Genomic DNA, 10,897 nt, shown 5'->3' with positions numbered 1-10,897 from the left:
ACTTTAACCAACGGCGCGACCGAAAGTCGGCCGAAGATAGTGCTGACAACAAGGGTCGACCTGCTAAAAGACAGAAACTAAGTGAAGGAAATGAGCCTCAACGACCGTTAAACCCAAAGTGTTTGAGTTGTGATCGTGTTCACCATAGACAGGCATGTCCCCGAGCCTCTGGTGGTTGCTTTTATTGTGGCAGGGTGGGCCACTTTATCCGTGATTGTCGCATAAAGAAGGTCGATGACCTTCGACGAGTGGGCAGTACGCCCCAACCTTCTCAGTAGTAGCAACAGAACACATAGAAAGCGTCGAGTAGACGCTTTTGTTAGTCTTAGTTTTTGACTTTTTGTGTGTATTGTTGCGTATTTTTGTTAAGTAAAAGCTTATCGATGGAATTTCGTGTAACTTTGGTGTCTTTGTGATCTTATTGATTGCGATGCTTATTAGGTAAATGACGTGTCACGCCTACAACTGATTAACTTTTAGGTGGTTGACTTGTACGCCTACAAATCATTAGTTTGGATCATTTAGATATATGACACCTCACGACTACAAATGATTAGTAGTTTGATGATACATCACGCCTACGTAACTGTGTTGCAGGGATTCGCATTATGTTTAGTTGTGCGGGTACATCATCTTTGTATAGCATGATTGGCGAATATCACGAGTATTGGACTAGAGAAGTCTTGTAGATATGTGTGTGTGTTTCACGCTGAAGTGGTCGAATGCGATGTGCTTTGAGGTAAGAATTGTGGATGCATATGATGGTGCAAAGATTTGAATTGTCTTATTTGCACTTACAACTTGAATCCTGTGAATTTATTGGATTACGTAAAAGCTACGTAAGTTGAAGTTTAGTTGATTCATAATACGTTATCTGCGTATTTCTGTGTATAGAATTTATGCTTTGATTGCGCATGCTTTGAGGTTCTATTTGAGGATATAATATTCTTGTGGCATTGATGAATTACGTAGTTTAAATCTTCTATGTGATATGATCGATATGCCACGTGATAAGAATTGTTGGAAGAATGTGCGATTTTGTGATTTGTTCTGCCATGAGAAGTGATACGATGCATATTGCTGGTATTTATGCTTATGCCCATCTTGGTGGCTTCTGACCCTGTGTCCGGTCAATTATTTTGATCAGTCGATTGTTTTGATGCATGTATCACTGGGTGTGGCGTCTGTTGAGGATCTGATCTCCAATGGATTATCTGCGAGGGGGGTGTATGACCAAGATCAGGTGACCCACTAGAGTGGTAGAATTCTGTGAGGACGTGCACTGTCCAAGACCGGGTAGCCGCGAAGACGGTGAACTGTGAGGAAGTGTATGGTCCAAGACCAAGTATACCATCTAGGGCGGTAGTTCCTTGTGAGGTCGTACATCTTCCCAGACCAGATGATTCGGCGTGGATCTTGTTGATTATTAGTGGCTATCGACCCTGTGAGCGGTCATTTGTGTTGATGCGTGTATCGTGATGGTTTTCTTTGATTATGGCATTTGTTGAGGATTGTGTTCCCAAGGGCCTTCGGTGAGGGTTCGTATGACCAGGATCTGGTAATCCGGCTAGAGTGGTAGAATCTCTGTGAGGATATACACTGTCCAAGAGCGGGTAGCCGCGGAGACGGTGAACTGTGAGGAAGTGTATTGTCCAAGACCAGGTATACCATCTAGAGCGGTAATCCCTTGTGAGGTTGTACGTTTCCCGGATCAGGAGGTCCGACGAGGAACTTGTGTGACTTTGATTGCCATGAAAGGCTATGGTGAGCTGTGTTGATTTTCTGATATTGATGAGTATAGCCAGTTGTGAATCTATAGATTTGGTTTTCTGTTTTAGCATGATTTTTATGCCCAACTCAGATGTAAGAATTAGATCTGTATTGATTTTTAGATCTTGATCATGTTTCAGACCTTCTGTGGAAAGGTGGGCTTTTATAGGAAAGTATGTCGCCTTAGGCGAGTCTTGATAGGTGGCAGTTGGCCGCATAAGGCCGTGAGAGGGTATAGATTGTGGTTATTCATGACGCAGAGTTTGTTAGAGTTTGTGAGTGTGACACACGACGTCTTGATGACGATTTAGAGACCCCGTCCAAGGAACGCAAGTTAGAGCAGTGTCTCGTTTTGTCTCTTTATCCCTTATCACGTCTAGTAGAAGTTAATGTTTAACCTTTCCTTTTGGTCTTCTACTAGACCCATTTTCTTTGATGACTCGTTGTGTCTCTTCATCCTTGAGGATAGCGAATAAGCATTCTTATAGCCTTCTGCTAAACTTCTCCTTTTATGGCTCTCTATGAACTTTGGCTAAGACAAATTTATAATGAATTCACACATACGCTTTGTTCGATCAAGTTGTTGGTTTCGAACCTTTCTCTGGGACGCATTATGTGTTGTCCTGATCCCTTCAGAAGCTTATGTGTTTGGGAGTTCGTGTGCGCGCGTGCATCCTAATCTACCTAGTTTCCTTAGGCTGCGGTCTAGGCAGATCACCTTCCTATGGAATTTCGAGGACGAAATTCTTTTAATGGAGGTAGGATGTAAAGCCCGTGGAAAAAAAAAATCGAGTCCGACTCGTGTCAGACACGTGCCTGGCACGTGTTGGACACGAGTCAGGGTCTGACCTCTGTGTCGGGCCCGGATCCGGGCCGGACCCGAGCTCAACCCGGACCCGGGTTCTCGAACTCTCGAGAACCTGCGTCTTTTAAAAAGACGCAGGTGTCTCAGGCAAGGGGCAAAACCCTCGCCCCTTCTCTCTCTCCTCTGCTCCGCCTCCCTCGAGCTGTCGCCGGCGATCGGAGACGCCGACGAGCGGCTCCGTCCGGTCGCCTCCTCTCTCGGTCCGACGGGCCTCCCGACGACACGAGCACCCCTCGGCCTCCCTGACGACCAGCGTTTCTCCCCCTTCGAGCTCCGGTGAGTCCCCGATCGCTGCCCCTTCTCTCATCCGCTCCATCCCTCGCGCGGCTGCCGGCGAGTAGATCAGTCCGACGATCCAGCCTGCGAGCTTCGGTGTCGCCACCTTCCCTCTCCGACCGGCGATCCTCCCTGCGGCCACCTCTTCGCCTCCCCTCTGAGTTTCGGCGACCCTGTGGCCTCCGAGCACCGGCGACTCGCCGCCGACCTCTTCCCCTCTTTGCTGCTCCTCCCTGCGTCTGGCAGACACTTCGACAACCCTTGAGCCTCGGCAGCGCCACCACCCTCCGTTCGGTGACCTCGGTCGACAGCAGCCATCGAGCATCTTCCTCTTCCTCGGTGGCCCTCGGCCCTCCAGCCTGCAGACTCCCCTGTTGCTGTCGTTCTCGGAGGTAAACCCTCCCCTTTTCCTTCTTTGTGCAGGGTATATCGACAGGGGGGCTGAGCCCCTGTCGTTAATGCTTGTTGGCAGGGGGTTAAAAACCCCCTTGCCTCCCATTTTGCTGTTGGTCGACAGGGGGCTGAACCCCTTGTCGATTGACTCTTCTTGGCAGGGGGTTCCACCCCCTGTCATTTTTCCCTTGTTTCTCGGTAGGGGGCGGAGTCCCCCTGCCTTTGTGATTACCTTCGGCAGGGGGCTTCGCACCCTGCCTTCTTTTTGCTTCCCGGTGGGGGGCGAGCCCCCCTGCTCTCCTATTATCCCTCGGCAGGGGGTTCTGCCCCCTTTCTCCTTTTGGTTTGCTTGGCAGGGGGTTCCGCCCCCTGTCACCTTCTCCTTTTTTTTGTTGTTGTTCGACAGGGGGGTTGAGCCCCCTGTCGCCTCTTGCTTGGCAGGGGGTTACCCCCCCCCCCCCCTGCCTTTTTGCAGTGGGTTAGCAGGGGGACTGAGCCCCCCTGCTCCTTTGTTTGGTTTTCGGTAGGGGGAGGGGTCCCCCCTGCCTTGATGTTGCCTCTTGGCAGGGGGCTTTGCCCCCCTGCCTTCTTTTGTTTGCCGGCAGGGGGCTGGGCCCCCTGCCTTCGTTTGTTTCCCCTGTAGGGGGCGGAGCCCCCCCTGCACCATTCTGTTGCTCCTCGGCAGGGGGCTCTGTCCCCCTGCCTCTTGCATTGTGCCGGCAGGGGGCCAGGACCCCTGCCTCCTGCGTTGTGCCAGCAGGGGGCGAAGCCCCCCTTGCTTTTCTGTTTTCGAGCAGGGGCTTGCCCCCTGCATCTCCGTGTTCTCTGGCAAGGGGCTTTGCCCCCTTGCCTTGTTCTTGCTGCCAGCAGGGGGTTGCGCCCCCTGTCTCTTGTTCTGACAGGGGGTGTTTCCCCCCTGCCTTGTTGTGGCAGGTGTGGCAGGGAGCCCCTGCTCCCTCCCCTGCCTTTCCTTGTGCTAGCAGACAGGGAGCTCCTGCTCCTTGCCTCTGCTACTGTTGCCAAGCAGGACTGAGGCCCCTGCCTTTGGCACCCTTGTCTGCAGGATGCAGAGCTCCTGCCTCTGCCTTCTGCAGGCAGAAGACCTTGCTATGTTTGCTTCTCTTTTCTTATGTGGCATATACTAATGATCTAAGCTCTCTAGGTTGAACGGTGGATGTAGCTTGCCCTCTGTAGCTCGAGCTCTTGCTTGCCTACGTTGCATGCGTACGAGGACCCGCAACCCCTTAAGGTAGGGGATTCTTGCGTGAAAGGATAATGAACTGATAAATGCTAAAATAAGAAACATAACTAAAAGAGGATGATATATGTATACGTATAATATATATACGTATGTCTTTACCTTCAAGGACGCGGTTTCGCGATCCTTGTCCTCTTTACTTTTCTGCACTTTCCTTTCTGTCGCCGCCGCGCTATATGTGCCTAGGCTTTCTATTTCTGTCTTTACATTCCATGTCTTTTAACTCAAGGACGCGGTTTCGCGATCCTTGTCCTCTTTACTTTCTCGCGCTTTACTTTCCTGCTGCCCCACGCTTTGCGCCTTGGCATTTACTTGCTTATGTCTGCCTTGTTCTCCAGGATGTAATCCTGGTCCTCCTTTATGTTCTTGCACTTTACTTCCTGCATTTACTTGTTGCCTCGCGCTTTATGCGCCATGGCTTTGCTTCTGCCTTACTCTTCGTGCTTTACTTTCTTATGTTGTCGTGCTTGCTCTTGCAATTACCTTTTGTATGTATTCGTCTTTACCTGGTTGTTGCGCTTCGTGCATATGCCTTGTTCATGCATGTATCCTATCTCTGTCGCATGCTCCTTTTTCTGCTTGCGCTTATCGATCTATCGAAGTGCAACCCTATGCCTCGTGAGTCGTCCTTTACACTTGCGTAGTCAGTATAAGATCTCTTACCTCACGAGTTGCTTGTGTAGTTGCCTGCTTGTGCGTTACGATGATCGAGGTATGATCTCATACCTCGTGTGGAGCTTTAGCGTTCTGCCCTCGCGGTGCGGCTTCGCCCCCGAGGCTTGTCCCTCGTCGTACCTTTGTATTAGTATGTGCATGAGTTTGCCTCTTGTCAGCTTGCACTCTCTGAGTGCAACTTCGAGTGCGTAGTGTATATCGTCTCACTTGGCTTACAAGCCACGACACGCACTTATGCACTTCAGTTCTCAAAAGACATCGTCTTAGGTGCGATCCTATTTTCAGGAATGTATCGCTTGTAAAGTGATAGCGGCCAGATCTCCCAAATCGGTGCATTCGGGATAGGTGTGTTACAACCTTAGTTCACCTATTCGATTTGACTCAGATAGCCTGGTTTAAAAGCCTGTGCACGAGTAGGGGCGGGAATCCTAGCAAGGTACTTGCGCCATCACTAGATCGGCGTTACCTCACCTCTCATACAAGACCTAGTTTCTAGGCCTTTCTGGTTCAACCGAGATCGTAGTGCCTTCCTTTGTGAAGGTATTGTTGGATCTCTTACGAAGGATTCATGTCCCTCCTCTTGTAGTTGTACCCTTAGTCACATACGATATGTTTGGGCTACGAGAGCAGAACGAGAGGTCTACAGTAACCTCTAAGTGTGTATTGACACATTAAGCTAACCCTGTTATGTTGCTTTCGCCTAATAGGCGGGTTGCTCGCAATTGTCTAAAGGACCCGAGCACGATCAGTTGGAACTGGAATGAGTTCACTGTGGGTTTCTATAAAGTAGAAGCTTTGGGATTTCCTGCGAGAGATCCATACCCCTTTTATCGTGGTTGTACTTTTGAACAGGTACGTTGCGTACTACGATGAGTAGGATGAGAGGCCTATGTCTGCCTCGAACATGCAATGGCATGTGTTTGAGATCACAGGAGTGATGTTTCTACCCTCACTGAGGATTGACCCCTTTTTCATTGTGATTGTATATGTGAATAGTTACGATGCGTACTGCTGTGAGTAAGATGTGAATTGTGTGCTTGTCTTGAACGCGCAATGGCGCGTATAACTCACCTAAATAATAATCATGCGCCTTCACAGGCAAGATGCTCGATTGGGTTGAAAGACCAGAGCATGAGAATGGGACGGCGGTTAAGAAACCCTCCGTCGTGCTCATTCGGAACGGTTCATCAAGAGAGAGGATGGATGGTACAAAACTCCGATGGACAGTCATATATGGCAATCTCGGGCAAAGATCCGACCTTCCCCAGTCATCGGAGGTTAGGGGAAATCCTTCGGGCCACTTCTGCAGAAGTACGAATGCGTATCCATTGGGCCTTTGTTTTGCCTTTGGGGATTTACTCTCTTGGTCACAGACCGTCCCCTTAGGAAGCGGACTCAGTCAGTCATTCGGGGTATAATAAAATACATAGCATAATGGACCCCCGAATCGATCTCGGTTGTTTCTACGTTTTGCCTTGTGCATTCCCACAACGGCCTGCTCAGTAATGAGACAAGATATAACTTATACACATGATCGGGAGATACGCATGTTGTGACGTGCTTTGCTTGCTTGTTAGCTCGGTAGTTCGGTATGCTATTCGTTGAGCTAGGTACGCCCGTCGAGGCATTACCCTTGTTGGTTAAACTGCTTACGCAGTTCTTTGTTTGGTAATAACTAGCTTCTCATACTAGTTGATTGCTTATCTTGTATTGCTTATGAATTGCTTGTGATGCAATAGCTTGTGCCTCACGATTAATGTAATCACTTGTCGATGGACTGAGCCAGCCTATGGTACTTGGATGTATTACGAGTGTTGTTATGAATACCTGTCTTATGAAATTGCTTTGCTTGGCTGGTGGATAGAGTTAGTTACTCTTCACCTATTATATTTGTGAGATTGCTATAATTGTTTGTTCAGCACTCTGATCCTTCCTGCTCTTTTACGTAGCTGTCTGCTTTACTAGAGCTTTGCTTACTCCTCAGCACATTTGCTTAGATCTGCTAGTCTTGCTTGTTCCTGCTTGAGCTAGCGTTTATCTTACTTATTGCAGCTTCTGCTCTTTCTTGTCCTTTGCACCCCTACTAGTCTGTTGTGTGAGTGACTCATTTTCATGGGCAGGTGGTGAACAGGTTGAGACAGCTTGCGATGGCATGATGACGCGATGCACTCAAGGCAATGCCCTTTCCTGACGTTGCGCTCCTGGGGATACTTTTGATAGATGCGGTATAAGGTTTTTTGAAAGCATCTCTTTTGATTATAACTCTGCATTTCTAAAACTGTATTACCAAAATGTGGTTCTTCTTTAATTTCAATAAAATATCTATTTGAACTGCAAATCGGTTTGTAAGAGGGAAACTGCTTTTTGGTTGTAATGTGCCCAAGGTCTAGGGACTTGTTGTTTTGAACTTGATCTTCCGCTGAACTTCTGTTTTAAACTCTGATAAATGATTGATTTCAAAGCTTTTAACATTTTTCATAAAAGGTTTCAAGTCCACGATTTTGAGGCGTTACAACGAGTGTGTGGGGTAAAGCAAAGTGTAGTGTGTGAACTGCATCAGCTTCAATGGAATTTGGTGCCTGTAGTTTACAATCAGCTACACACTTTCAAGTTTGAAGAGCATGACGCAGGAAATTTAGATAAAGAGAATTCACATTTCTCAACTAATCATGCCTTGTAGGATTCCCATGTTTGTTGTCATTTTGAGAATTCTCAAACCTCCAAATTCCTAACTATTCCCAAATTGTTGGGCTCCTTTGTGTCCTTGAGCTTGACCATTGCATCCACCGATAAGAAGTTGCAGTCCTAAGCAAAAGGCAGTTGCGTGTATTCCTCTCTCTAGGACTTTTCCCCAATTGGTTCAAACACTGGAATTCTCAAGTTATAAACTTCTTTGGATTAAGATTTCTCATTTTCATGAGAATTCTTCCCCAATTTGTCCACACTCATATTGTCATTGCCCTTCCATCACTGAAGCCAGGGTTAATTCGAACTTTACCAGATGAAAGGAAAAAAAATGGGTTTCTTGGATTTCCCTTCATGTTAACATAGAAGATGGGCAATCCTCTTTAAAGAAATCTCTCTCCGCTTCTTATGTTTCATCTAATGAGGTGAAGTGTATTCCATCTGTCATCTACAAGACTTTCGCTTGAACGCTCTGGTGATCTAGTGGGTGGGCCTGGACCCAAGATTGGTTATACACCTCATACCTTTGGGTTTTGAACTTGCAACGTTCCACGTGCACTAACTGCTCCTACCAAACAAGTGGAGCCCCCCCGTTGGTTTACCAAGTGTAATTGGGATTCAGTATGTGGTCACAAGTAGCATGTCACTGTTTTCTTACAAGAACACATTTTTAAATGTCATCTGTCAAAAGCTTGTCATAGAAAAGCTAAAAAATTATGAAAAGAATTATGAGACAATGTGAAACTCCTAGTTTATATGCATAATTTATTTATCCGTCACATACATAGGGGACATTTGCTTGGCGGATAACCTCTGGTCAAATTATGGGATATAACCCCAATATTTATTTTTTATATTGAAAGATCTTCCCAATACTGATTTTTTTTTCTTGATAGGCAAGTTGGGGATGATCTGGGCTTTGAACCCGGGACTCCTTACAATTAAAAGAAATGGCCTATGCCACAAAGAGACGTTGACATGTGGACTCAGAAATTTTTAATTTTTTAATCGGTAAAAAACTAATTCTTTGATATTTTTAATAAAAATAGAATTTTTATTGAATTCATACTTTAAAACATTGAAAAGAAATATTAACTTAGTATTAAATTATTATATGTGTCAGTGTATGTATCTACGTGTCCTAGCGTGTTCGCTCGTCATCGACACGGAAACACACCACGAAAATGATGTGTCCCTTTGACGTAGGAAACGGCTTTATATTTTTTGGTTTCTCATTCCCTACAAGAGTTCCACTGTCGTTAGTACCTTTCTTAGCACTTCTTGAGCCAATCCATCACTTCTTTTTTCACAAACGAAGAAGGGAAACAAGGGTCAAAGCAAACATTTTAAACCTACTATTTTGCATCTTATTTCAACATGCATAGCTCTCAATATTAATTTATGTTTCAACATACTCAATCAAATTAGCAAGCAGAATAATTTTTAGTTTCATACTATGAGGATTATCATATGCAAAATTTCATAATAATTAGTACGTAAAATGGCACATATATTCCATTAACATTTTTTTATTAAATATCAAGTTTTTTTTAGCTTATAATCATACTCTTGATAATAATGTTGCTTATCGTTGTTGCTCCCTGGCGGGCCGTTGAGTGGTGTGACTTGACCATAACCAGGGGTGCAAGCAGACCGGATCTAATATAGGTTTTTTGTGATTTTTGGTTGCTCCAACTCGATCAGGATCCGACTTCCCTTTGTATTTAGCTGATCTGGATGCGGTCCGTTTGCATCTCTAACCATAGCTTGGCAGGGCTTTCCACTGCGGCAGGTCTTCCTACCTGTCATCACTTTCCTGTATAATAAGCGAGAAAAAAAAGTATAATAACATGTAGGATTTCATGTATCTCAGCCTTCTGTTCCTAAAAGGTAACAATCTCAAACCAGAAATCAACTCGACACATTTTAGTCGTATAATAACCGGTCATGCATAGAGTTAGGGCTGTCAACATGTTGGATATCTGACCCGTTAGGGCTTACCCAAGCCCATCCAAATAACAATCCCTGGGGTTTGGGTTATATAGACTAGAGAAAATAGAATTCCAAACTCAACCACCTAATTTAGAAGGTATCTGGAGTATTCATTTTTATATAAATATATACAGAGAATGCTTGCTTAGCTAGGTTTGAATAGGATATTTCTGAAAATTTTAATCCAAATCTGATCCACATGTAATTTGGGTTGGGTATCTGAACCAGACCCTTTTAGAGCTCAGCCCATCCGGTTTTAAGTTGACCCGGATTATTTATTAATGAGCTGGGTTTTGGCCTGCCTCGTCGGGATCGGGTTTGAAGAGCAACCCATGAGCCATCTCATTGGCTCAATTGGCCAATGTTCAGTGGGTTGGTCCAGCCCGACCCAAACCCATTTGTAGGTTATTTTCGTATGAAGTTCTTAAATTAATTCCTATAATACCAAAAATAATCAATTAAATAAAAAATTAATGCACCCAGTTAATTATCTGGGAGCTCGGGCGAGCATCTCTTCGTGTCCGTCTTCGCCGTGTCGCGGCCCTCGGCTTCCCTCTGGCACGCCTTCGCCATGCTCCGGCGTTTCAGCCCTCCGGCCTCTTTGGATCTGAGCGAAGTTTGCTCTGCTTCGCGTTCAACGCGAGGGGATAGATCCGCTTCCATGGAAGTTCCGGCGTTCTCCGCTTCCTGATGTTGTTTCTCTCCTTCTTCTTCCACTTGCAGAGTTGCCTGTCTGTTTGGAGTTTGCTTCCCTCCCCCTTCGATATTTGCGTGACACCTTAACTTGAGTCCAGCCTCCGTCGGATGCTTCCGTAATTTTTTCTGGCAGAGCCTGTTTTCCCCCGCAGGGATACGTCGGATGGGATATCGATCCACAAGATGAACAGTAGCGAATGCTACTTTCGTAGATAATCTCTTGGTTTTGCAAGGCTCTGTTTTCGATCTTAATTTCCACCACTGGTTGGGGCTTGAAAGCAAGGGGG

Source organism: Nuphar pumila, chromosome 5 (genome assembly GCF_984573655.1).
Source record: "Nuphar pumila chromosome 5, dmNupPumi1.hap1.1, whole genome shotgun sequence".
In the NCBI taxonomy this organism is placed as follows: Eukaryota; Viridiplantae; Streptophyta; class Magnoliopsida; order Nymphaeales; family Nymphaeaceae; genus Nuphar; species Nuphar pumila.
Note: the sequence above shows the minus strand (reverse complement) of the source record.